This window comes from Arachis hypogaea, chromosome 14 (assembly GCF_003086295.3).
Source record: "Arachis hypogaea cultivar Tifrunner chromosome 14, arahy.Tifrunner.gnm2.J5K5, whole genome shotgun sequence".
Classification (NCBI taxonomy): Eukaryota; Viridiplantae; Streptophyta; class Magnoliopsida; order Fabales; family Fabaceae; genus Arachis; species Arachis hypogaea.
The window spans coordinates 71,305,728-71,333,364 of NC_092049.1; the positions used below are offsets into that span (position 1 = coordinate 71,305,728).

The window sequence follows — 27,637 nt, forward strand, 5'->3', positions numbered from 1 at the left end:
TTTGCTCAGCTCCTTCAATTTCAGCCAGAAAAATACCTGAAATTACAGAAAAACACACAACTCATAGTAAAGTCCAGAAATATGAATTTTTCCTAAAAACTACTAGAAATAAACTAGAAACTAACTAAAACATACTCAAAACTATATGAAATTAACCCCAAAAAGCGTATAAAATATGAATTTTTTTTTTTGAATGCAAGCTTTGTTCTTTGCTGCTTTTTCTTGCTTCAAGAATCATTTTTATGATTTTTCAGATTATCAATAACATGTCTCATGTTCATCAATCTTTCAAGAGCCAACATATTTAACAGTCTTAAACAACAAATTCAAAAGATATATGCACTGTTCAAGCATTCATTCAGAAGATAGAAAGCATTGCCACTACATTTAACCAATTAGAATTTCTTTTATTAAACTCGAAATTTTATTGCTTCTTACTCAAAAGATCTACTATTTTATTCATGTTTAATGATGATGAGAAAAATAAACTATAGCTTAATTGGAGATAAAATCAAATAGATACTAATTACTATTATATGACTTCTAAGGTAAACTTTTATAAGGACACTGTCACAGAGTTAAGGCAGAAATTGGAAATTAACAACCTTTATTCTGGGGGCACGGGGGTTCCTCTGATCCTTGGGATGCTTGGTACTACAAGAGAAGACTTTTGGCGCTTCAATTCCCTTAAGTCACGCCCCTGCTCCTCTTGTTCTTTAAACATATAGGTCACCATTTGACTGTGTTCCTTCTGTTGTTTTATTATTTGCTCCATAGCTTCTTGTATCTTGGTGACAGACGTCTCAAGATATTCCCAATATTCTGCTTGAGGAATCTCTGGGAGGAATTCCTGTGCTCTCTTCTTGATAGGATCCTCCTGTGCTTGTTGTCTCTCCATTGATGCTTTGGTGATTGACTTTTCAATTAGGATATATTCAGTTATTCCCATCTTGACTCCAGCGTCCTTGCAGAGCAGAAAAATCACGCTTGGATAAGCCAACCTGGCCTCTTTTGAATTTTTATTAGCAATCTTGTAGAGTTCAGTGGAAATCAGCTGATGAACCTCCACTTCCTTCCCCGTCATGATGCAATGAATCATCACTGCTCTTTTAACTGTGACTTCAGAACGGTTGCTAGTGGGCAACAGAGAACGCCCAATGAAGTCCAGCCATCCTCTGGCAACTGGTTTGAGATTCTCTCTCTTGAGTTGATTTGGGACGCCCTTTGTGTTGGTGGTCCACCTGGCTCCAAGGATACATATGTCCTCTAGAATCTTATCCAGGCCAATGTCTGCTCTCATCATCCTTCTGTTGAAGGAGTCTGGATCATCCTTTAGCTGAGGTAGCTTTAATATCTCTCTGATCTTGTTAGGGGTGGTATGAACAATCTTTCCCCTGACCATGGTCCGAAATTCGTAGCAGGCAGTTCCAGATAGTCTTTGCTTGTCAGTCTGCCACATATTAGCATAGAACTCCTGGACCATGTTCCTTCCTACTTTCATTTCAGGATTAGCTAGGACTTCCCAGTTCCTGATTCGAATTTGCTCCTGGATCTCCGGATATTCGTCTTCTTTCAGATCGAATCTAACTTCCGGGATCACTGATCTCAGACCCATTACTTTAAGATAATGGTCTGAATGTTCTTTAGATAAGAACTTCCCTTGATTCCAAAGTGGTTTTGGAACGCTCTCTTTCTTGCCTCTTGGAGTGGATTGTTTTCCTTTGGGAGCCATGATCTTAGTGATCTCGGATAAACACACCAAACTTAGAGGTTTGCTTGTCCTCAAGCAAAAGAAAAGAAAGGAGAGGGATAGAAGGAGATCAAGGTGCACTTGTTGATGGAGGAGGGGGGAGGCCGAACCCAATTTTAAAGGGGTGGGGGGTGGGTTTTCGAAAAATTGGAAGAGATAAGATAAAAAGATTGATTTGAAAAAGATAGGATAGAAGATAGAGTTTAATTTTGAAAAGATATGATAGATTTTTGAAAAAGATAACTCTAAATTTTGAAAAAGATAATATGGATATTTGAAAAAGATATGGATTAGTTGAAAAGATTTTTGAATAAAAAAGATAGATTTGTTTTCAGAAAAGATTTTGAAAAGAGTTGGATTGAATTTGGAAAGATGGATTTTTTTGAAATTAAGGATTTTAGAAATCAGGGTTCTTGACATGTTCATGTAAAAATCATGCATTGAAGCATAAAATTTGAAATTTAAATGGAAATACGTGTGGGATAATTGGTTTTGGCTCCTCCTTGTCTTCCTGGCGTTTGAACGCCCAAACACTGCTTGTTTTGAGCGTTCAACGCCCAAATGCTGATCTCCTGGGCGTTCAGCGCCCAGTTGCTGCCATTACTGGCGTTCAACGCCCATTGGGTGCCTGTTTCTGGCGTTGAACGCCCAGATGCTGCCCTTACTGGCGTTCAGCGCCCAGTGAGTGCCCATTTTGGGCGCTGAACGCCCAAAATGCCCCTTTACTGGCGTTTTCTTGCCATTGAGCTCCCTATCTCTGTTTTGTGTGCAGATTCCTTCTGTAACCCTGTAAACTTATACAAATGATTCTGTACCTTAGTGTCAGTGAACTTTATATAAACAAATAAAAATAAAAATAAAAATAAAAATAGGGCAAAAATGCTTAGAGGATTGATGCCCCATGGCTGGGTTACCTCCCAGCAAGCGCTTCTTTATTGTCTTTAGCTGGACCTTGCTGAGCTTTTAATCTAGCTTCAGCCTTGAGCATTCTTGCTCAATGTTGCCTTCAAGATAATGCTTGATTCTCTGTCCATTGACAACGAACTTCTTATCAGAATCGATATCTTGAAGCTCCACATAACCATATGGTGACACATTTGTAATCACGTATGGTCCCCTCCACCGGGATTTTAGTTTCCCGGGGAATAGCCTGAGTCTAGAGTTAAACAACAGGACCTTCTGTCCTGGTTCAAAGATTCTAGATGACAGCTTTCTGTCATGCCATTTTTTTTATTTTTCTTTATAAAGCTTGGCATTTTCGAAAGCTGTGAATCTGAATTCCTCTAGCTCATTTAGCTGGAGCAATCGTTTTTCTCCTGCTAATTTGGCATCAAAGTTTAGGAACCTGGTTGCCCAATAGGCTTTATGTTCCAGTTCCACGGGCAGGTGACATGCCTTACCATAAACAAGTTGGTATGGAGAGGTCCCTATAGGGGTCTTGAATGCTGTTCTGTAAGCCCACAGAGCATCATCCAAGCTCCGTGCCCAATCCTTTCTACGGGTACTTACTGTCCGTTCCAGGATTCTCTTTAATTCTCTATTAGAGACTTCAGCTTGCCCATTGGTTTATGGATGATATGGAGTGGCTATCTTGTGGCGAATTCCATACCGAACCATGGCAGAGTAAAGCTGTTTATTGCAGAAGTGAGTGCCCCCATCACTGATTAGTACTCTAGGGACACCAAACCTGCTAAAGATATGTTTCTGGAGGAACTTCAGCACTGTTTTAGTATCATTGTTGGGTGTGGCAATAGCCTCAACCCATTTTGATACATAGTCAACTGCCACCAGAATATAAGTGTTTGAGTATGATGGTGGGAAAGGTCCCATGAAGTCAATTCCCCATACATCAAACAACTCTATTTCCAAGATTCCTTGTTGAGGCATGGCGTAACCATGAGGCAGATTACCAGCTCTTTGGCACTTGTCACAATTACGTACAAACTCCCGGGAATCTTTATAGAGTGTGGGCCAATAGAAGCCACATTGGAGGACCTTGGTGGCTGTTCGCTCACCTCCGAAATGGCCTCTATATTGAGATCCATGGCAATGCCATAGGATTCTCTGTGCTTCCTCTCTGGGGACACACCTACGGATAATTCCGTCTGCACATCTCTTAAAGAGATAGGGTTCATCCCACAAGTAGTACTTTGCATCAGTAACTAATTTCTTCTTTTGTATTCTATTGTACTCCTTGGGTAGGAACCTTGCAGCTTTATAGTTTGCAATATCGGCAAACCATGGTGCTTCCTGAATGGCAAGTAGATGCTCATCAGGGAACGTCTTAGAGATCTCAAGAAAAGGGAGGGACGTCCCTTCCACTGGCTCTATCCGGGACAGATGATCAGCTACTTGGTTCTCTGTCCCTTTTCTGTCTCTTATTTCTATATCAAACTCTTGCAGAAGCAATACCCATCTGATGAGCCTGGGTTTTGAATCCTGCTTTGTGAGTAGATATTTAAGAGCAGCGGTCAGTGTACACAATCACCTTTGATCCTACTAAGTAGGATCTGAACTTGTCAATGGCGTAAACCACTGCAAGTAATTCCTTTTCTGTGGTTGTGTAATTTTTTTGGGCATCATTTAAAACGCGACTGGCATAATAAATGACATGCAGAAGCTTGTCATGCCTCTGTCCCAATACTGCACCAATGGCATGATTACTGGCATCACACATTAGCTCAAATGGTAATGTCCAGTCTGGTGCAGAAATGACTGGTGCTGTGACCAGCTTAGCTTTCAGCGTTTCAAACGCCTGCAGGCACTCTGTGTCAAACACAAATGGCGTGTCAGCAGCTAGCAGATTGCTTAGAGGTTTTGCGATTTTTGAAAAATCCTTTATAAACCTCCTATAGAATCCTGCATGCCCCAGAAAGCTTCTGATTGCCTTAACGTTGGCAAGTGGTGGTAATTTTTCAATTACCTCTATTTTTGCTTGATCCACCTCTATTCCCTTGTTTGAGATTTTATGCCCAAGAACAATTCCTTCAGTCACCATGAAGTGACACTTTTCCCAGTTTAAAACTAGGTTGGTCTCTTGGCATCTTTTCAGAACAAGTTTCAGGTGATCAAGACAAGAGCTGAATGAGTCTCCATATACTGAGAAGTCATCCATGAAGACTTCCAGAAATTTTTCCACCATGTCAGAGAAAATAGAGAGCATGCATCTCTGGAAGGTTGCAGGCGCATTACATAGCCCAAATGGCATCCTTCTATAAGCAAACACTCCAGATGGACATGTGAATGCTGTTTTCTCTTGATCCTGGGGATCCACTGCAATCTGGTTATAGCCTGAATAGCCATCCAAAAAGCAGTAATAATCATGACCTGCTAGTCTCTCTAGCATCTGGTCTATGAATGGTAAAGGAAAATGATCCTTTCTGGTGGCTGTATTGAGCCTTCTGTAGTCAATACACATGCGCCACCCTGTAACTGTTCTTGTAGGAACCAGTTCATTTTTTTCATTATGAATCACTGTCATGCCTCCCTTTTTTGGGACGACTTGAACAGGGCTCACCCAGGGGCTATCAGAAATGGGATAAATAATCCCAGCCTCTAGTAATTTGGTGACCTCTTTCTGCACCACTTCCTTCATGGCTGGATTTAGCCGCCTCTGTGGTTGAACCACTGGTTTGGCATTATCCTCCAATAGGATTTTGTGCATGCATCTAGCTGGGCTTATGCCCTTAAGGTCACCTATGGACCACCCAAGAGCTGTCTTGTGTGTCCTTAGCACTTGAATAAGTGCTTCCTCTTCCTGTGAATTTAAAGCAGAGCTTATGATTACTGGAAAAGTGTCACCTTCTCCCAGAAATGCATATTTTAAGGATGGTGGTAGTGGCTTGAGCTCGGGTTTAGGAGGTTTTTCCTCTTTCAGAAGAAAGTTCAGAGGCTCTTTCGTGTCCTCTGAATCCTCCAAATCAGGCTGAACATCTTTAAAGATGTCTTCCAACTCTGATTCGAGACTCTCAGCCATGTTGATCTCTTCTACCAAAGAGTCAATGAGATCAACTTTCATGCAGTCTGTTGATGTGTCTGGATGCTGCATGGCTTTGACAGCGTTCAACTTAAACTCATCATCATTGACTCTCAGGGTTATTTCCCCCTGTTGGATGTCAATGAGGGATCGTCCAGTTGCTAGGAAGGGTCTTCCTAGAATGAGAGTAGCACTCTTGTGCTCCTCCATTTCCAGCACAACAAAGTCAGTGGGAAAGGCGAATGGCCCAACTCTGACAATCATGTCTTCAATCACTCCTGATGGGTATTTAGTGGAACCATCAGCAAGTTGGAGACATATCCGGGTTGGTTTAACTTCTTCAGTTAAGCCAAGCTTCCTGATAGTGGATGCAGGTATTAGGTTGATGCTTGCTCCAAGATCGCATAAAGCTGTCTTGGTGCAATCACCTTCTAATATGCATGGTATCAGAAAACTCCCAGGATCTTTAAGCTTTTCAGGAAAGCTTTTCAGAATGACTGCACTGCATTCTTCAGTGAGGAGAACTCTTTCTGTTTCTCTCCACTCCTTTTTATGACTCAAGATTTCTTTCATGAACTTGGCATAAGAAGGTATTTGCTCAAGTGCCTCTGCAAATGGAATCTTTATTTCAAGAGTCCTTAGATAATCTGCAAAGCGAGCAAATTGCTTATCCTGCTCTTCTTTCCGGAGTTTTTGAGGATAAGGTATCTTGGCTTTATATTCCTCAACCTTAGTGGTTAAAGAAGCCTTTTTAGAGGGGTTGTTGTCAGCACTTGTGTGTGTCTGATCCCTCACAGGCAATTGAGTGCCAGAGTCAGAAGCTGGAGTGATGTTAGACGCCAGCTCACTGTCTGGTCCTGGCGCCTGAACGCCAGAAATGTGCCCATTTTGGGCGTTCAACGCTGAATTTTGCCCCATTTGGGCGTTCAACGCTAGATTCTTGCCCATTTCTGGCGTTGAACGCCAATCCTGCCTTGTTTCTGGCGCTGAACGCCAGTTTTGGGCATGGTCTGGGCGTTCAGCGCTAGCCTTCCACCCATTTTCTGGCGTTTTAGTGCCAGAATTATTTTTCCCTGGGCTCTTACTGTCCTCAGGTGAATCTTTGGTGGGTCGCTCATTTCTTGAATTTTTGATGCCTTGAGGTGGGGTATTTAATGTTTTCCCACTTCTTAATTGAACTGCTTGGCATTCTTCTGCTATTTGCCTTGATAGCTGCTGCTTTGTCTGCTTAAACTGTTCGTCCATATGTATATTAGCTATCCTTGTCTCCTGTAGCCTGTCTTTGAATTCAGCTAGCTGCTTTGTTAGAAAATTCAATTGCTGATTGAATTCAGCAGCTTGTTTTACAGTACTGAATTCAGCAGTTATTATTTTAACCTCTTCATTCATGGAAGGGTTGCTGCTTAGATACAGATGCTGATTCCTGGCAACTGTATCAATGAGCTCTTGAGCCTCTTCAATTGTCTTTCTCATATGGATAGATCCACCAGCTGAGTAATCTAGAGACATCTGAGCTCCTTCTGCAAGCCCATAGTAGAAGATGTCTAACTGAACCCACTCTGAAAACATTTCAGAGGGGCATTTTCGTAGCATCTCTCTGTATCTCTCCCAGGCATCATAAAGAGATTCATTATCTCCTTGTTTAAAGCCTTGGATGTCCAGCCTTAGCTGTGTCATCCTTTTTGGAGGAAAATACTGATTCAGGAATTTTTCTGTCAGCTGTTTCCATGTTCTTATGCTGGCCTTAGGTTGGTTATTTAACCACCTCTTAGCTTGATCTTTTACAGCAATTGGAAACAGTAATAGTCTGTAGACATCCTGATCTATTTCCTTATCATGTACTGTGTCAGCAATTTGTAGAAATTGTGCCAGAAACTCTGTAGGTTCTTCCTGTGGAAGACCGGAATACTGGCAACTTTGCTGCACCATGATAATGAGCTGAGGATTCAACTCAAAGCTACTAACTCCAATGGAGGGTATGCATATGCTACTCCCATATGAAGCAGTAGAGGGGTTAGAATATGACCCCAGAGTCCTCCTGGACTGTTCATCTCTACTTATGTCCATGATGGACAAAGGGATATAACTTGGATTGATTTACCTTTTTAATTATTTTATTTTATAGAAAGAGGATAACTTAACCAAAAAATAAAAATAATAAAAAATTATGATTTTTTTCCAGAAATTTTTTTTTTATTTTGAAATAAAATATCTGAATTTTATAAATATATTTCGAAAATTATTTTTTAAAATAGAGAGAAAAGATATTTTTAAATTTAAAGGGGAGTGAGAAAAACAATAAGATAGCACAAGATTTAAAATTTTTAGATCTAATGTTCCCTATTTTCGAAAATTTCGGAGGGAAAATACCAAGGAACACCAAACTTAAAAATTTTAAGATCAAGTCACAAGGAAAACTCAAGAACACGAAGAAAGAACACCAAACTTAAAATTTTTAGAGAACCAAAACAAAATTTTCGAAAATTTTAAGGAAAATCAATCAAGAAAACACCAAACTTAAAGTTTGGCACAGGATCTAATAGAGAAATTATTTTTGAAAACTATTTTTAAAAAGAAAATAAGGATTCTAAAATGTTAACACAACAATAATAAGAGATTATAAACAAACAAAAGAAATTTTTCCTAATCTAAGCAACAAAATAATCCGTCAGTTGTTCAAACACGAACAATCCCCGGCAACGGCGCCAAAAACTTGGTGCACGAATTGTGAATCACACTTTTCACAACACGTACCACTAACCAGCAAGTGCACTGGGTCGTCCAAGTAATACCTCACGTGAGTAAGGGTCGAATCCCACGGAGATTGTTGGTTTGAAGCAATCTATGGTTATCTTGTAAATCTTAGTCAGGAAGTCAATTATGTTTATCAGTTGAATTGTGAATAACCCAGAGAGCATAAATTAAAGATTACTTGTTGTGCAGTAATGGAGAATATGTTGGAGTTTTGGAGATGCTTTGTCTTCTGAATCTCTACTTTCCTCTGTCTTCTGATTCACACACGCACGTCCCCCTATGGCAAGCTGTGTGTTGGTGGATCACCGTTGTCAATGGCTACCTTCCATCCTTCCAGTGAAAACTACGCTCACGCGCTCTGTCACAGCACGGCTAATCACCTGGTTGGTTCTCGATCCGGTTGGAATAGGATTTACTATCCTTTTGCGTCTGTCACTAACGCCCAGCCTTCAGGAGTTTGAAGCTCGTCACAGTGATTCAATCCTTGAATCCTACTCGGAATACCACAGACAAGGTTTAGACTTTCCGGATTCTCATGAATGCCGCCATCAGTTCTAGCTTATACCACGGAGATTCTGATTAAGGAATCTGAGAGATACTCATTCAATCGTGTATAGAACGGAGGTGGTTGTCAGGCACACGTTCATGATTTGAGGAAGGTGATGAATGTCACTGATCATCACCTTCATCACAGTTAAGCGCGAATGAACATCTTAGATAGGAACAAGTGTGTTTGAATAGAAAACAGAAATACTTGCATTAATTCATCGAGACACAGCAGAGCTCCTCACCCCCAACAATGGGGTTTAGAGACTCATGCCGTCAGAGAATACAAAGTTTAGATCTAAAATGTCATGAGATACAAAATAAGTCTCTAAGGTAGCGTTTGTTTTGAGGTACTGAGACAGAAACTGAGAGACTGAGATTCAGTATCGTGTTTGTTAGTTCAGAGACTGGTACTAAAATTTTTGTCTCTGTCTCTAAAATTTCAGTATTTCAGTACCTCCTAAAAGTAGGGACACAGGGGACTGAAATTTTTAGAGATGGAGACTGAAACTTTAATAACATTTTATACCTAAAATACTTTCATTTCAATTAATTAATTCCAATTTTACCCTTTGTGCAAATTAAATTAGAGTTTCATTCTTATTTCAATTCCTGTCTCCCATTTTGCACCAAACAGAATAATGAGATTTATTTCAATCCCTGTCTTTTAGTCTCTGTCTCTCAGTCTCAGTCTTTCCGTCTCTGTTTCTCCACCAAACACTACCTAAAAGTTGTTTTTATACTAAACTAGTAGCCTAGGGTTACAAAATATGAGTAGACTATGATGGATGATGCAGAGATCCACTTCTGGGGCCCACTTGGTGTGTGCTGGGCTGAGACTTAAGAAATTCACGTGCAGAGGCCATTTGTGGAGTTGAACGCCAGTTTTTATGCCAGTTTGGGCGTTCAACTCCAGCTTTTGATCCTTTTCTGGCGCTGGACGCCAGAATTGGGCAGAGAGCTGGCGTTGAACGCCAGTTTACGTCGTCTATCCTTGTGCAAAGTATGGACTATTATATATTGCTGGAAAGCCCTGGATGTCTACTTTCCAACGCAATTAGAAGCATGCCATTTCGAGTTCTGTAGCTCCAGAAAATTTACTTTGAGTGCAGGGAGGTCAGAATCCAACAGCATCAGCAGTCCTTTTTCAGCCTGAATCAGATTTTTGCTCAGCTCCTTCAATTTCAGCCAGAAAAATACCTGAAATTACAGAAAAACACACAACTCATAGTAAAGTCCAGAAATATGAATTTTTCCTAAAAACTACTAGAAATAAACTAGAAACTAACTAAAACATACTCAAAACTATATGAAATTAACCCCAAAAAGCGTATAAAATATCCGCTCATCATCAAGCCAACCCACATATGCCTTCAGCTTGTTGATGGGTCTGTCAAGTTTTCATTAGGCATGATTAAAGACATGATTGTTAGGGTTGGACCCTTTGCTTTCCCTTTGACTTTGTAGTGCTTGAGATGAAAGAGCACAAGAGTGCATCCCTCATTTTAGGAGACCCTTCCTTGCTACAGGAAAGACCCTCATTGACGTGCAAAAAGGGAAGTGACCCTGAGAGTCAATGAAGATGAGTTCGTACTAAATGCTGTCAAGGTCTTGTAGCATCCAGACACCCCAGAGGAGTTCATGAGTATTGATATCATTGACTCCCTGGTGGAAGAATTAAATGTCATTGAGAGACTCAAAAAAGAGCTGGATGACATCTTTTATGATGCCAAGCCTGACCTGGAGGCACCAGAAGAAATAAAAGAGACTTTAAAAGCTCCTAAACAAGAGGTTGGGCCTCCAAAACTTGAGCTCAAACCATTACCATCATCCTTGAAATATGCATTTCTAGGAGATAGGGACACTTACCCTGTGATTATAAGCTTTGCTCTCGAGCCACAGGAAGAAGAAGCACTGATCCAAGTGTTAAAGACACACAAGACAGCTCTTGGGTGGACCATAAGTGACCTTAAGGGTATTAGTTCAACTTGATGCATGCACAAAATTTAGCTAGAAGATGACGCCAAACTTGTGGTGCAACCACAAAGGCAACTGAATCTTGCTATGAAGGAAGTAATGCAAAAAGAAGTCACAAAACTGTGGGAGGTTGGAATTATTTATCCCATTTCAGACAGTCCTTGGGTGTGCCCTGTCTAAGTTGTACCCAAGAAGGGAAGAATGACAGTGGTTCACAATGAAAAGAATGAACTAATTTCCACAAGAACAGTTACAGGATGGCATATGTGTATTGACTATAGGAGACTCAACAACGCCACAAGAAAGGATCATTTTCCTTTACCATTCATTGATCAAATGCTAGAGAGACTGGCAGGGAATGCATTCTACTACTTCCTGGATGGCTATTCAAGTTACAATCAAATTGCAGTAGATCCTCACTACCAAGAAAAGACAGCATTCACATGTCCATATGAAGTTTTTGCCTATAGAATAATGCCATTTGGCCTATGCAATACACCTGCAACCTTTCAGAGGTGTATGCTCTCTATTTTCTCTGATATGGTTAAGAAATTACTTGAAGTATTCATGGATGACTTCTCTATTTTTGAAGATTCTTTTGACTCCTGCCTTGACCATCTGGCCTTAGTTCCGAAACGATGCCAAGAAACAACTCTAGTTTTAAATTGGGAAAAATGCCACTTCATGGTGACTGAAGAAATTGTTCTTGGACATCGGATTTCAAACAAAGGAATAGAGGTGGATCAAGCTAAGGTGGAAGTAATGGAATGATTACCACCCCCACCAATGTTAAGCAAATCAGAAGTTTCCTGGGCATGTAGGATTTTACAAGAGGTTTATAAAGGACTTTTCTAAAATTGCAAAGTCCTTGTGCAATCTCTTAGCCACTGACACCCCTTTTGTTTTTGACAAGGAGTGCCTACATGCCTTTGAAACTCTGAAAGCCAAGCTTATCACTGCACCCGTCATTTCTGCACCCAACTGGGACTTACCATTCGAACTGATGTGTGATGCCAGCGACTATGCTATCGGCGCAGTTCTAGGACAGAGACATGATAAGCTCCTACATGTCATTTATTATGCCAGTCGTGTTCTAAATAACGCATAGAGCAACTACACCACCACAGAGAAGGAATTACTTGCAGTGGTTTATGCCATTGACAAGTTTAAATCTTATTCAGTAGGATCTAAGGTCATTATCTACACTGACCATGCTGCTCTCAAATATCTCGTCACCAAGCAGGATTCTAAGCCAATGCTGATAAGATGGGTGCTACTCCTGCAAGAGTTTGATATAGAAATCAGAGACAGAAAAGGATCAAAAAATCAAGTGGCTGATCACTTATCTCGGATTGAACCAGTAGCAGGGACTTCTCTTCCCTCAACTGAAGTATCTGAAACCTTTCCTGATGAGCAACTCTTTGCAATTCAGACAGCACCTTAGTTTGCAGATATTGCAAGTTATAAGGCCATACAATTTATCCCCAAGGAATACAGTAAACAGCAAGTTCGAAATCTCAACATGATGCAAAGTACTACTTGTGGGATGAACCGTATCTTTTCAAGAGATGCTTCGACAGTATAATCCGCCGCTGTGTATCAAAAGAAGAAGCACAAAAAATTTTATGACATTGCCATGGCTCAGATTATGGAGGACATTTTGGAGGTGAGCGAACAGCCACTAAGGTCCTTCAGAGCGGCTTCTACTGGCCAACAGTCTTCAAAGACTCCCGAGAGTTTGTACGTAATTGTGATAGATGCCAATGAGCTGGCAACCTCCCTCATAATCACGACATGCCTTAGCAAGGGATCCTTGAGATTGAGCTGTTTGATGTGTGGGTTATAAACTTCATGGGACCTTTCCCACCTCCATACTCGAACACCTACATTCTGGTGGCAGTGGACTACGTATCTAAGTGGGTTGAAGCAGTCGCATTACCCACTAATGACACTCGAGTGGTGATGAAGTTTCTCCAGAAACAAATCTTTAGCAGGTTTGATGTCCCACGGACACTGATTAGTGATGGAGGCAATCATTTCTGTAACAGACTGTTGGACTCCATTTTGCACCGTTATGGTGTTCGCCACAATGTGGCAACTCTATACCATCCACAGATAAATATACAGGCTGAAGTCTCCAACAAGGAACTAAAAAGAATCCTGGAAAGAACAGTGAGCACCTCTAGAAAGGATTGGGCTAGGAAGCTTGATGATGCTCTCTGGGCATTGATGAGCGGATAATTTATACGCTTTTTGGCATTGTTTTTAGTATGTTTTTAGTATATTTTAATTAGTTTTTATTATATTTTTATTAGTTTTTAAATAAAAATCACTCTTCTGGGCTTTACTATAAGTTTGTGTATTTTTCTGTGATTTCAGGTATTTTCTGGCTGAAATTGAGGGACCTGAGCAAAAATCTGATTCAAAGGCTGAAAAAGGACTGCAGATGCTATTGGATTCTGAACTCCCTGCACTCGAAGTGGATTTTCTAGAGCTACAGAAGCTTAATTGGAGCGATCTCAATTGCGTTGGAAAGTAGACATCCTGGGCTTTCCAATAATATATAATAGTCCATACTTTGCCCGAGATTTGATCGCCCAAATAGGCGTTTCAAGTCAGCTCAAGAATTTTGGCGTTTAACTCCAAAACTGGCACAAAAGCTGGAGTTAAACGCCCAAACTGGCACAAAAGCTGGCGTTTAACTCCAAGAAAAGTCTCTACACATGGAAGCTTCAATGCTCAGCCCAAACACATACCAAGTGGGCCCGGAAGAAGATTTCTTCATTAATTACTGATTTCTGTAAACCCTAGGCTACTAGTTCTCTATAAATAGGACCTTATACTATTGTATTCGGGGGGATCTTTGGACGTTTAGTCCCTAGACCTTGGAGGCTGGCCATTCGGCCATGCTTACATCATTATCACTTCTGTATTCTCAACGGTGGAGTTTCTACACACCATAGATTAAGGTGTGGAGCTCTGCTGTCCTTCATGAATTAATACAAAGTACTATTGTTTTTCTATTCAACTCAAGTCTATTTCTTCTCCAAGATATTCATTCGCACCCAAGAACATGATGAATGTGATGATTATGTGACACTCATCACCATTCTCACCTATGAACGCGTGACTGATAACCACTTTCGTTCTACATGCAAACAAGCTTGAATGTGTATCTCTTGGGTTTCTAATCTAAGATTAGAACCTTCGTGGTATAGGCTAGAATTATTGGCAGCCATTCCTGAGATCCGAAAAGTCTAAACCTTGTCTGTGGTATTCCGAGTAGGATCTGGGAAGGGATGACTGTGACGAGCTTCAAACTCGCGATTGTTGGGCATGTGACAGACGCAAAAGGATCAATGAATCCTATTCCAACATGATCGAGAACCGACAGATGATTAACCGTGCGGTGACAGCATGCGTAGAACATTTTCACTGAGAGGACGGGAAGTAGCCATTGAAAACGGTGATGCCCAACATAAAGCTTGCCATGGAAAGGAGTATGAATGATTGGAAGAAGGCAATAGGAAAGCAGAGGTTCAGGAGGAACAAAGCATCTTCATACGCTTATCTAAAATTCCAACCAAAGAATTACATAAGTATCTCTATCTTTATTTTATGTTTTATTTATCTTTTAATTATCAATTCTCCATCACCATCTGAATTCGCCTGACTGAGATTTACAAGGTGACCATAGCTTGCTTCAAGCCGACAGTCTCCGTGGGATCGACCCTTACTCACGTAAGGTATTACTTGGACGACCCAGTGCACTTGCTGGTTAGTTGTGCAGAATTGTGACAAAGTGTGATTCATGTTTAAGAGCTCCAAGTCCTTTGGCACCATTGTTGATGATCACAATTTCGTGCACCAAGTTTTTGGCGCCATTGCCGAGGATTGTTCGAGTTTGGACAACTGACGGTTCATCTTGTTGCTTAGATTAGGTACTTTTCTTTTTATTTTTCAGAAATTTTAAGAATGAATTCTAGAGTTTCAAGGTGATGTTCTTATCATCACAAAAGCTGATTGATTCTCATCAATTTAGCTACCGAATGTAATGTTCTACTGAAGCTTGGCCAACCATGTCTAATCTTTTTAGACTGAAGCTTTAGACTAACATTGCATGATTCCTAGAATTCTTATTAAAAGTTTTGAATCCCTTTATTTTCTTTTCCATATAAGTTTCGAAAATCACAAAAAAAAATTATAAAACCATAAAAACCAAAAATATTTTATGTTTCTTGTTTGAGTCTAGTATCAATTTTTAAGTTTTGTGTCAATTGCATGTCTTTATTCTTCTTGCATTTTTCGAAAACATGCATTATGTTCTTCATTAATCTTCAAGTTGTTCTTGATGATTTGATTGCTCTGATATTTAAATTCTCTTGTTTTGTATGTTTTATTGTTTCTCATATGCATTCTCAATTTGATTAGTGTCTTTTATATGAAAATTTTTAAGTTTGGTGTCTTGCATGCATTGGTTGTTTAATCTTAGTTGCATTCCTTTTACTATTGTCTCTCATCATTTAAAAATTCAAAAAAAAATTTTAAGTTGTGTTTTTTCAAGTCAATAACACAGAGAATTGAAGATTCAGAATATTCAGCAGAGGAATTAAACAGAAAAAGCTGGGCGTTCAAAACACCCAGTGAAGAAGGAAAACTGGCGTTTAAACACCAGCCAGGGTACCTGGCTGGGCGTTTAATGCCCAAAAAGTAGGATTGTGGGCCTTAAACGCCAGAATGGATGCCATTCTGGGCGTTTAACGCCAGGATGACACTAGAGGGAAGATTTTGTTTTTAATTCAGATTTTTTTCAAATCTTCATAATTTTTCAAAATCAAATCTTTTTCAAATCATATCTTTTCAATCATATCTCTTCAAAATCAATTTCTTTCCATTTTTTATTTATTACTATTTTCGAAAATACTTGCTAAAATTAATGATTTACTTCAAAATTTTCAAGTTGTTACTTGCCTATTAAGAAAGGATCAAATTTTAAATTTTAAGAATCATATCTTCTAATTTCTTGTTAGTCAAGTAATCAACTTTAATTTTAAAACTTTCTCTTTTTTTAAATTGATTTTCAATCATATCTTCTCAAAAATATCTTTTCAATCACATCTTTTTCAAAATTAAATTTTCAATTATATCTTTTTAATTTCTAATTTCAAAATCTTTTTCAAAAATCACTTTGTTTCTTTCCCAATCTTAGTTTTCGAAAATCATCAATCAAATTTTCAAAAATTTCTTTTAATTATTTCAAAATCTTTTAATTAATTTTTGAAAATTCTTCCCCTCTTCTCACATCCTTCTATTTAAGGGACTAACACTCCTCCTCAAGGTGCAATTCGAACTCTATCCCTCCTGATAAGTTCGAATTCTCCTCTCTCTACCTCCTCCTTCTATTCTTCTTTTCCTCTGACACCTCAAGAAATCTCTATACTGTGACATAGAGGATTCCCTACTTTCTTGTTCTCTTCTCTTTCATATGAGCAGGAGCAAAGATAAAGGCATACTTGTTCAAGCTGATCCTGAACCTAAAAGGACCTTGAAAAGAAAGCTAAGAGAAGCTAAAGTAAAATTTTCTCTAGAGGGCCTAACAGAGCTTTTCAAGGAAGAAGAAACCATGGCAGCTGAAAACAACAATGCCAACAATGCAAGGAAGGTGCTTGGTGACTTTACTGCACCTACTTCCGACTTCTATGGGAGAAGCATCTCAATCCCTGCCATTGGAGCAAACAACTTTGAGCTTAAGCCTCAATTAGTTTCTCTAATGCAACAGAATTGCAAGTTTCATGGACTTCCATTGGAAGATCCTCATCAGTTCTTAGCTAAATTCTTGCAAATCTGTGACACTGTCAAGACCAATGGGGTTGACCCTGAAGTCTACAGACTTATGCTCTTTCCTTTTGCTATAAGAGACAGAGCTAGGACATGGTTGGATTCACAACCTAAAGAAAGCCTGAACTCTTGGGAAAAGCTAGTCAATGCCTTCTTGGCAAAGTTCTTTCCACCTCAAAAATTGAGCAAGCTTAGAGTGGAAGTCCAAACCTTCAGACAGAAGGAAGGTGAATCCTTCTATGAAGCTTGGGAAAGATACAAGCAATTGATCAGAAGGTGTCCTTTTGATATGCTTTCTTAATGGAGCATCATAGGTATCTTCTATGATGGTCTGTCTGAACTATCCAAGATGTCATTGGATAGCTCTGCTGGAGGATCTCTTCATCTGAAGAAGACGTCTGCAGAAGCTCAGGAACTCATTGAAATGGTTGCAAATAACCAATTCATGTACACTTCTTAAAGGAATCCTGTGAATAATGGGACAACTCAGAAGAAAGGAGTTCTTGAGATTGATACTCTGAATGCCATATTGGCTCAGAATAAAATATTGACCCAACAAGTCAATATGATTTCTCAGAGTCTGTCTGGAATGCAAGCAGCAACAGGCAGTACTAAGGAAGCTTCCTCTGAAGAAGAAGCTTATGATCCTGAGAAACCAGCAATGGAAGAGGTGAATTACATGGGAGAACCCTATGGAAACACCTATAATTCTTCATGGAGAAATTATCCAAATCTCTCATGGAAGGATCAACAGAGACCTCAACAAGGTTTCAACAACAATAATGGTGGAAGAAACAGGTTTAGCAATAGCAAGCCTTTTCCATCATATTCTCAGCAACAGACAGAGAATTATAAGCAAAGCCACTCTGACTTAGCAACCATTGTCTCTAATCTAATCAAAACCACTCAAAGTTTCATGGCTGAAACAAGGTCCTCCATTAGAAATTTGGAGGCACGAGTGGGTCAGCTAAGTAAGAAAATTACTGAACTCCCTCCTAGTACTCTCCCAAGCAATACAGAAGAGAATCCAAAGAGAGAGTGCAAGGCCATAAACACGTCTCACATGGCCGAACCTGGAGAGGAGGAAGAGGCAGTGATCTCCACTGAGAAAGACCTCAATAGATGTCCACTGACCTCCATGGAGTTTCTTGATGAGGAACCATGAAAATCTGAGGCTCACACAGAGACCATAGAGATTCCATTAAATTTACTTCTGCCATTCATGAGCTCTGATGAGTTTTCTTCCTCTGAAGAGGATGAAGATGTTACTGAAGAACAAGTTGCTAAGTACCTTGGAGCAATCATGAAGCTAAATGCCAGATTGTTTGGTAATGAGACTTGGGAGGATGAACCTCCATTGCTCATCAAAGAACTGGATGACTTGACTAGGCAGAAATTACCTCTGAAGAGACAAGACCCTGGAAAATTCTCAATCCCTTGTACCATAGGCACCATGACCTTTGAGAAGGCTCTGTGTGACCTGGGGTCAAGTATAAACCTTATGCCTCTCTCTGTAATGGAGAAGCTAGGGATCATTGAGGTACAAGCTGCTAAAATCTCACTAGAGATGGTAGACAATTCAAAGAAACAGGCTTATGGACTTGTAGAGGATGTCTTGGTAAAGGTTGAAGGCCACTACATCCCTGCTGACTTCATAATCCTAGAGACTGGGAAGTGCATGGATGAATCCATCATCCTTGGAAGACCCTTCCTAGCCACAACAAAAGCTGTGATTGATGTTGACAGAGGAGAATTGATCATTCAAGTGAATGAAGACTCCCTTGTGTTTAAAGCTCAAGGATATCCCTCTGTAATCATGGAGAGGAAGCATGAAGAGCTTCTCTCAATACAGAGACAAACAAAGCCCCCACAGTCAAACTCTAAGTTTGGTGTTGGGAGGCCACAACCAAACTTTAAGTTTGGTGTTGAACCCCCACATTCAAACTCTAAGTTTGGTGTTGGGAGGTTCTAACATTGGTCTGAATATCTGTGAGGCTCCATGAGAGCCACTGTCAAGCTATTGACATTAAAGAAGCGCTTGTTGGGAGGCAACCCAATCTTTAATTATCTATGTTAAATTTCTATTTTCTTTTGTTATTTTATGTTTTCTGTAGGTTGATGATCATGTGAAGTCCCAAAAATAATTGAAAAAGCAAAAACAGAAGGAAAAACAGTATTAAAAATAGAACACCCTGGAGGAGAAACTTACTGCCGTTTAAACACCAGTAAGGGTAGCAGAATGGGCGTTAAACGCCTAGTCTGGCACCATTCTGGGCGTTTAACACCAGAAATGGGCACCAGACTGGCGTTTAACACCAAGAATGGGCAAGAAGCTGGCATTAAACGCCAGAAATGGACAGCAGCCTGGCGTTTAACGCCAGGATTGGCAGCAAGGGGCGTTTTGCATGCCACATGGTGCAGGGATGAGAAATCCTTGACACCTCAGGATCTGTGGACCCCACAGGATCCCCACCTACCCTACCTCTCTCTCTCTTCTTTACCCATTCACCAATCACCTCAATACCTCTTCCCCAAAAACCCCTCACCTATCATATCCCACCATTCTCTTCACCATTCACATCCATCCTTCATAAAACCCCACCTACCTCACCATTCAAATTCAAACCACTTTTCCACCCAAACCCACCCATAATGGCCGAACCATATCCCCCTCTCCACTCCTATATAAACCCATCTTCACTCCTTCATTTTCACACAACATACACACTACCTATCCCCCTTGGCCGAATCACTAAACCCCCTCCATCTCCTCTATTTCTTCTTCTTCTACTCTCTTCTTTCTTCTTTTGCTCGAGGACGAGAAACCTTCTAAGTTTGGTGTGGTAAAAGCTAAAGCTTTTTTGTTTTTCCATAACCATTAATGGCACCAAAGGCCGGAAAAACCTCTAGAAAGAGGAAAGGGAAGGCAAAAGCTTTCACCTCCGAGTCATGGGAGATGGAGAGATTCCTCTCAAGGGTGCATCAAGACCACTTCTATGAAGTTGTGGCCAAAAAGAAGGTGATCCCCGAGGTCCCTTTTAAGCTCAAAAAGGGCGAATATCCGGAGATCCGACATGAGATCCGAAGAAGAGGTTGGGAAGTTCTCACCAACCCCATTCAACAAGTCAGGATCTTAATGGTTCAAGAGTTCTATGCCAATACATGGATCACCAAGAACCATGATCAAAGTGTGAACCCGGACCCCAAGAATTGGCTTACAATGGTCTGAGGGAAATACTTGGACTTTAGTACAGAAAATATAAGGTTGGCATTCAATTTGCCTATGATGCAAGGAGATGCACACCCATACACTAGAAGGGTCAACTTTGATCAAAGGTTGGACCAAGTCCTCATTGACATCTGTGAAGAGGGCGCTCAATAGAAGAAAGATTCAAGAGGGAAGCCGGTTCAACTAAGAAGGCATGACCTCAAGCCCGTGGCTAGGAGATGGTTGGAGTTCATCCAACGCTCAATCATTCCTACTAGCAACCGATCTGAAGTTACTATAGACCGGGATATCATGATTCATAGCATCATGATTAGAGAGGAAGTAGAAGTTCATGAGGTTATATCCCAAGAACTCTACAAGGTGGCGGAAAAGTCCTCTACTATGGCAAGGTTAGCCTTCCCTCATCTCATTTGTCACCTCTGTAATTCAGCTGGAATTGACATAGAGGAAGACATCCTCATTGATGAGGACAAGCCCATCACTAAGAAAAGGATGGAGCAAACAAGAGATCCTACTCATGGACAAGAGCATGAGGAATTTCCTCATCATGAAATCCCTGAGATGCCTCAATGGATGTATTTTCCTCCACAAAACTATTGGGAGCAAATCAACACCTCCCTAGGAGAATTAAGTTCCAACATGGGACAACTAAGGGTGGAGCACCAAGAGAATTTCATCCTCCTCCATGAAATTAGAGAAGACCAAAGAACCATGAGAGAGGAACAACAAAGGCAAGGAAGAGACATTGAGGAGCTCAAGCACTCCATAAGATCTTCAAGAGGAAGAACAAGCCGTCATCACTAAGGTGGACCCGTTCTTTAATTTCCTTGTTCTTTATTTTCTGTTTTTCGAAAATTATGCTTTATGTTTATCTATGTTTGTGTCTTTATTACATGATCATTAGTGTCTAAGTGTCTATGCCTTAAAGCTATGAAAATGAATCCATCACCTTTCTTAAATGAAAAATGTTTTTAATTGAAAAAGAAAAAGAAGTGCATGAATTTCAAATTTTAAAATAGTTTAATTATTTTGATGTGGTGGCAATACTATTGTTTTTCTGAATGAATGCTTGAACAGTGCATATTTTTAAATTTGATTGTTTATGAATGTTAAAATTGTTGGCTCTTGAAAGAATGATGGAAAAGGAGAAATGTTATCTGATGATCTGAAAAATCATAAAATTGATTCTTGAAGCAAGAAAAAGCAGTGAAAAGCTTGCAGAAAAAAAGGATATATGCGAAAAAAAAAAGAGAAAGAAAGAAAAAGAAAAGCAAGCAGAAAAAGCCAATACCCCTTTAAACCAAAAGGCAAGGGTGATAAAAAGGGATCCAAGGCTTTGAGCATCAGTGGATAGGAGGGCCCACAGGAATAAAATCTTAGCCTAAGCAGCTAAACCAAGCTGTCCCTAACCATGTGCTTGTGGCGTGAAGGTGTCAAGTGAAGAGCTTGAGACTGAGCGGTTAAAGTCGTGATCCAAAAGCAAAAAGAGTGTGCTTAAGAGCTCTGGACACCTCTAATTGGGGACTCTAGCAAAGCTGAGTCACAATCTGAAAAGGTTCACCCAGTTATGTGTCTGTGGCATTTATGTATCCGGTGGTAATACTGGAAAAGAAAATGCTTAGGGTCACGGCCAAGACTCATAAAGTAGCTGTGTTCAAGAATCAACATACTTAACTAGGAGAATCAATAACACTATCTGGATTCTGAGTTCCTATAGAAGCCAATCATTCTGAAATTCAAGAGATAAAGTGAGATGCCAAAACTGTTCAGAAGCAAAAAGCTAAAAGTCCCGCTCATCTAATTAATACTGATCTTCATAGATGTTTTTGGAATTCATTATATATTCTCTTCTTTTTATCCTATTTGATTTTCAGTTGCTTGGGGACAAGCAACAATTTAAGTTTGGTGTTGTGATGAGCGGATAATTTATACGCATTTTGGCATTGTTTTTAGTATGTTTTTAGTATATTTTAATTAGTTTTTATTATATTTTTATTAGTTTTTAAATAAAAATGACTCTTCTAGACTTTACTATGAGTTTGTGTGTTTTTCTGTGATTTCAGGTATTTTTTGGCTGAAATTGAGGAACCTGAGCAAAAATCTGATTCAGAGGCTGAAAAAGGACTGCAGATGCTGTTGGATTCTGACCTCCCTGCACTCGATGTGGATTTTCTGGAGCTACAGAAGCCCAATTGGCGCGCTCTCAATTGCGTTGGAAAGTAGACATCCTGGGCTTTCCAGCAATATATAATAGTCTGTACTTTGCCGGAGATTTGATGGCCCAAATAGGCGTTCCAAGTCAGCTTAAGAATTCTGGCGTTTAACTCCAAAACTGGCACAAAAGCTGGAGTTAAACGCCCAAACTGGCACAAAAGCTGGCGTTTAACTCCAAGAAAAGTCTCTACATATGGAAGCTTCAATGCTCAGCCCAAACACACACCAAGTGGGCCCAGAAGAAGATTTCTGCATTAATTACTGATTTCTGTAAACCCTAGGCTACTAGTTCTCTATAAATAGGACCTTATACTATTGTATTCGGGGGGATCTTTGGATGTTTAGTCCCTAGACCTTGGAGGCTGGCCATTCGGCCATGCTTACACCATTAGCCCTTTTGTATTCTCAACGGTGGAGTTTCTACACACCATAGATTAAGGTGTGGAGCTCTGCTGTCCTTCATGAATTAATACAGAGTACTATTGTTTTTTTATTCAACTCAAGTCTATTTCTTCTCCAAGATATTCATTCGCACCCAAGAACATGACGAATGTGATGATTATGTGACACTCATCACCATTCTCACCTATGAACGCGTGACTAACAACCACTTCCGTTCTACATGAAAACAAGCTTGAATGTGTATCTCTTGGGTTTCTAATCTAAGATTAGAACCTTCGTGGTATAGGCTAGAATTATTGGCGGCCATTCCTGAGATCCGGAAAGTCTAAACCTTGTCTGTGGTATTCCGAGTAGGATCTGGGAAGGGATGACTGTGACAAGCTTCAAACTCGCGATTGTTGGGCATGTGACAGACGCAAAAGGATCAATGAATCCTATTCCAACATGATCGAGAACCGACAGATGATTAGCCGTGCGGTGACAGCGTGCGTAGAACATTTTCACTGAGAGGACGGGAAGTAGATATTGACAACGGTGATGCCCAACATAAAGCTTGCCATGGAAAGAAGTATGAATGATTGGAAGAAGGCAATAGGAAAGCAGAGGTTCAGGAGGAACAAAGCATCTTCATACGCTTATCTGAAATTCCAACCAAAGAATTACATAAGTATCTCTATCTTTATTTTATGTTTTATTTATTTTTTAATTATCAATTCTCCATCACCATCTGAATTCGCCTGACTGAGATTTACAAGGTGACCATAGCTTGCTTCAAGCCGACAGTCTCCGTGGGATCGACCCTTACTCACGTAAGGTATTACTTGGACGACCCAGTGCACTTGCTGGTTAGTTGTGCGAAATTGTGACAAAGTGTGATTCACGTTTAAGAGCTCCAAGTCCTTTGGCGCCATTGTTGATGATCACAATTTCGTGCCCCAGGCATACAGAACAGCTTTGAAGACCCCTATCAGGATGTCACCATTCCAACTGGTTTATGGGAAGGCATGTCATTTGCCAGTGGAACTGGAATCCAAAGCCTACTGGGCAACCAGATTCCTCAACTTTGATGCTAAGGCAGTAGAAGAGAAACAGTTGCTCCAGTTATATGAGTTGGATAAATTCTGGCCTGCTGCATTTGAGAATGCAAAGATCTACAAGGAAAGAACCATTTGCGGCCACGTGAAGTTCTTGCTGAGCTCTTCATTTCTATCTAAACAAAGTGGTAAGCAACTTGAATCCCAAGCTCCAATTTTCTGTTCTTTGAAAATTCGAGTTGTGGCTTTGTTAGATTGAGATTTTCATGGTTTTGTTTTTTTAGGGGTGATCTAGCATTGAAATATTATTGGTTTTTCCCTAATGCCATTGGGTAATGTAAGGTCTCACTAAACCCTTGTATTTAATTGTTTTTGTGAACCCTAGGTTTGATGTTGGTATCTTGTATGAAGTTAGATTGAGTTTTGGTGTTTGTTGGAGTTGATTTGAGGCTTTTGGATCGAGCTTGGTGGCTTCGTTTTAGTATTTGGTGCATATTGAAAATCAGCCAAGGTATGATTTCGGTTTCTTTTATGTAATATGTAATCTTTCTGGACACTTAGGCTAGTTAACTCTAAGATAGGTTTGAATGATGTTGGTGCATGATTAATTATATGTGAATTTATGTTTAATGATGAGGTGGATGATATAGAGTGTGGGAATGTGTGAATTATGAATTATAATGATAATATGATGAGTATTGTTGTTGTTTCTTGTTTGTAATTATGATGATTGATGAAGGATACTATTGAATTATGATGTTGTTGTTGGTGAATGGCGTTGATTATTGATATTGAACATTAATAATGAGAATTATAAGGATTTATGGTGAGATATGATGAGTGATGTTTATGATGAGTAAAATTGTGCAAATTATTGATGATTGAGATCTTGAGTTGGAAATTATTGAGTTTTGTTGATGTATGCTGGAAAGATTGAGTGAAATAGAGGTTGAGCTGATTGAAAAGTAATGGAATGGTAAAGTGTAGTGTGTGGTAGTGTTTTGTGATGAATTGGGTATGTTTTGGTTTGTTTTGGTTATGAAATTTGGAAATTTGAGAACTTTGATGTTTTTGTGTAAAACTTGATTTTTGGAAAACATTGGCGGATCATAACTTGAACCTTATTCATTGAAATTGTATATTTTTTTTTTCAAATTAAAAATGATTACAAGAGCTTTAAAATGATATAAAGTTTGAGGAAAATGGAGTTTTGTAGAGGAAGTTATGAACGTTTAAAGTTTGGTGTTTAAAACTAAAATTTCTGCAACTTGACATTTTTTTGCAATTTGAGGTACATGCGTACGTGGACCCCTTCATACACGGACCTGCATCTCTGCCAAGCCTTCTCGCGTACGCGGCCCAAGCATGCGTACGCGTAATGGTTCAATTTTCTTATATGCCTACGCGGCTTATTGACATGCATACGCAGACGCACTTTCTTCAATGTGTGCGTATGCACGATAAGGGGTGCGTACGCACAACCCCTACTTTGCTGAAAATGTGTGTTTCTATGCTTTCAAGGATTCCTAGATTTCCAAACTTCCATAACTTTTCCTTGAGACTTGTGGCTAGTAATTAGACGCGAAGACTAGTGAATATGGGATAGTTAATTTGAATCGGTGATTTTCTTCGATATGAGTCTAGAGCTGATGACTTAGGCTTTGGAAGGTTTGTGGATAAGATTGGTGAATGTGGTGTGGTGAGGTTTTTCTTTGACGAGACTTTGAGATTTGGAATGATTATGTCGTCTTTGGGGAACTTGATGATTGATGATGGTGATGATGAGATTGGAACTTGAGAACTTGGAAAAGGATGATGAATCTGTTCAATAATGACAGTGTACAGGGCACTATATCCCTGACATAGTAGATCCTCTGCTTTAAGAGTGAGCCGGGCACTATATCCCTGGGGTGCAGTTATAATTGATAACCTTTCTGCCGCATGAGTGAGCAGGGCACTATATCCCTGGCATAGCAGATCCTCTGCTACATGAGTGAGCTGGACACTATATCCCTGGGATGCAGATTATATGATAGTGTGCAGGGCACTATATCCCTGCCGTGGTAGAAAGTCAACATCACCGGAGATGTGTCAGGTTGGCATTTTGAACGACAAGTGATATCACGAGCTAAAATAGGATAGACATTCATCATATGCATCTTTTTCCTACTTACTTGCTTTGATTACTTGAGTTATGCCTATTTGAATAATATGTCTAAATGCTAGTTGGCTTACCTGTTATACATGAATATTAATTGTGCTTTACTTGTTTGTATTAAATGTGTTTTACTAGCATTAAGGAGGATCGGGAGGCGGTGGCGATGGGATCGCACGGAGGTTAGGTTGGCGAAGGTTGTGGGATACAGTGGTGTGACTAGTTTTAGTTAGAAATCCCCTAAGTTTAGATAACCTTGTTTATGGATTATGGTTTAAGTTATTTATTTTTTGTTAAGCTTGAATATCTGTTTTCGATGTGAAGTTCTAGGATTGCCTTTGGCGTCCCATCACCTTATCTCTTACATATTGGGCACTGTTATCATACTGAGAACGGCCGGTTCTCATACCATAAGTTGTTCTTATTTTTCAGATGCAGCTCGTAACCCACCTCGGTGAGTTGTGAGATGGTGATGGAGCGGAGGATCTCATGCACTCCTTTGTATTTTGATTACTTGTTGTAGTACTTTCTCTCACCTTTTTATTTTGGACTTTATGGCCTTAGAGGATTGATTTGAGAGATAAGTTGTATAAGCTATTTTAAACTTTAAAAACTCTTTTGTATTTCAGTTTGACTAGTCGGCCTAAACTCCACAGGCTGTGACTAGTCCTCTTTTTGGTTTGGAACTTTTGGTTTAAATGATTTAGTTTTGAAACTAGGTCGGAACTCTTGGTTTAAATGATATAGTTAAAAAGAAAAGTGAGTTCTATGATTTTGTTAATTTGTGAATTTGGTTTGAAATTTAACTTATCAAAAAGGGATTGAAATTGAAAAGATATGATCTAAGGATTTTAATGAATTTAAGGAAAATCATGTTTTAAAGTAATTGATTTAAGAATAAATGATTTTTTTTAGTCTTTTGAAAAATCTTTGACGTTGAAAAGGTTTAGATTGAACTTGTTTTGAAAGCTTTGCAAAATGTTACAAAAGTGGTATTTGGTTTAAGGAAAAATTTCGAGTTCTTAGTGACAAATAATCAGAGTGACACAGCGGAAGGCGAAAGGAAACATCAACACGGTAAAACTATGGTGGGTGAGATGCTTTGACGACTTATTTAGGTTGACAACGTGGGTAGTAGAATGCTTCGTGGAGGATACATCACGCGATTCAAATTTTGGAGACAAAATTCCTAATTAGGAGGGGAGAATGTAAGAACCGGAATAACAACTTTAATAAAATAATAATTTTTAATTGTCCGAAATAGGTTCGAAAGTATAGAAATTTTCTTTTTAAAATATAAAGGTGAAATTTGAATTCAATGAATTTTTCTGAGTGGGAAAATATATCTTTTGCGGAAAATTTTTGTAAAAATGCGTACCGGTACTTAAGCTGGTAGTACCAGCTCTAGTTTGTTCGGTACCACGTATTTTGGAAAATAAGATTTTAAAAATTGAATTTATTATTTTGAAAGGACAAAAATAATTTAGAACTGAAAACCGGACACTGATCTTAAAGGTTTTGGTCCAAAGTGGGCCAAATGGGTTAAAAACCCTAACAAGTTGGACTGGACCCAAGTTGGGCCTAAGCCCAACATATATAAACCTAACTAATGAGCATTTTAGCTCATTTTAACCTAAAGAAATAGTGGGGGCCGCTGATGAGAAGAGAGAAGAGAAGGGTTTGGGGTTTCACTATTCAACCCAACCTTGTTTTGATCATATCTTGAGCTACGGAGCTCTGATTGACGAGTCGTTTGTGGCCA

General features: G+C 39.6%; 1 non-coding gene across 1 annotated transcript; it reads right to left on the reverse strand.

Moving 5' to 3' along the window:
- Positions 1-17,028: 17,028 nt before the first annotated feature.
- LOC112746502 (small nucleolar RNA R71) lies at positions 17,029-17,136 on the reverse strand. Its single transcript, XR_003174383.1, has one exon. It is a non-coding gene; the product is annotated as a small nucleolar RNA R71 (small nucleolar RNA).
- Positions 17,137-27,637: the final 10,501 nt, after the last annotated feature.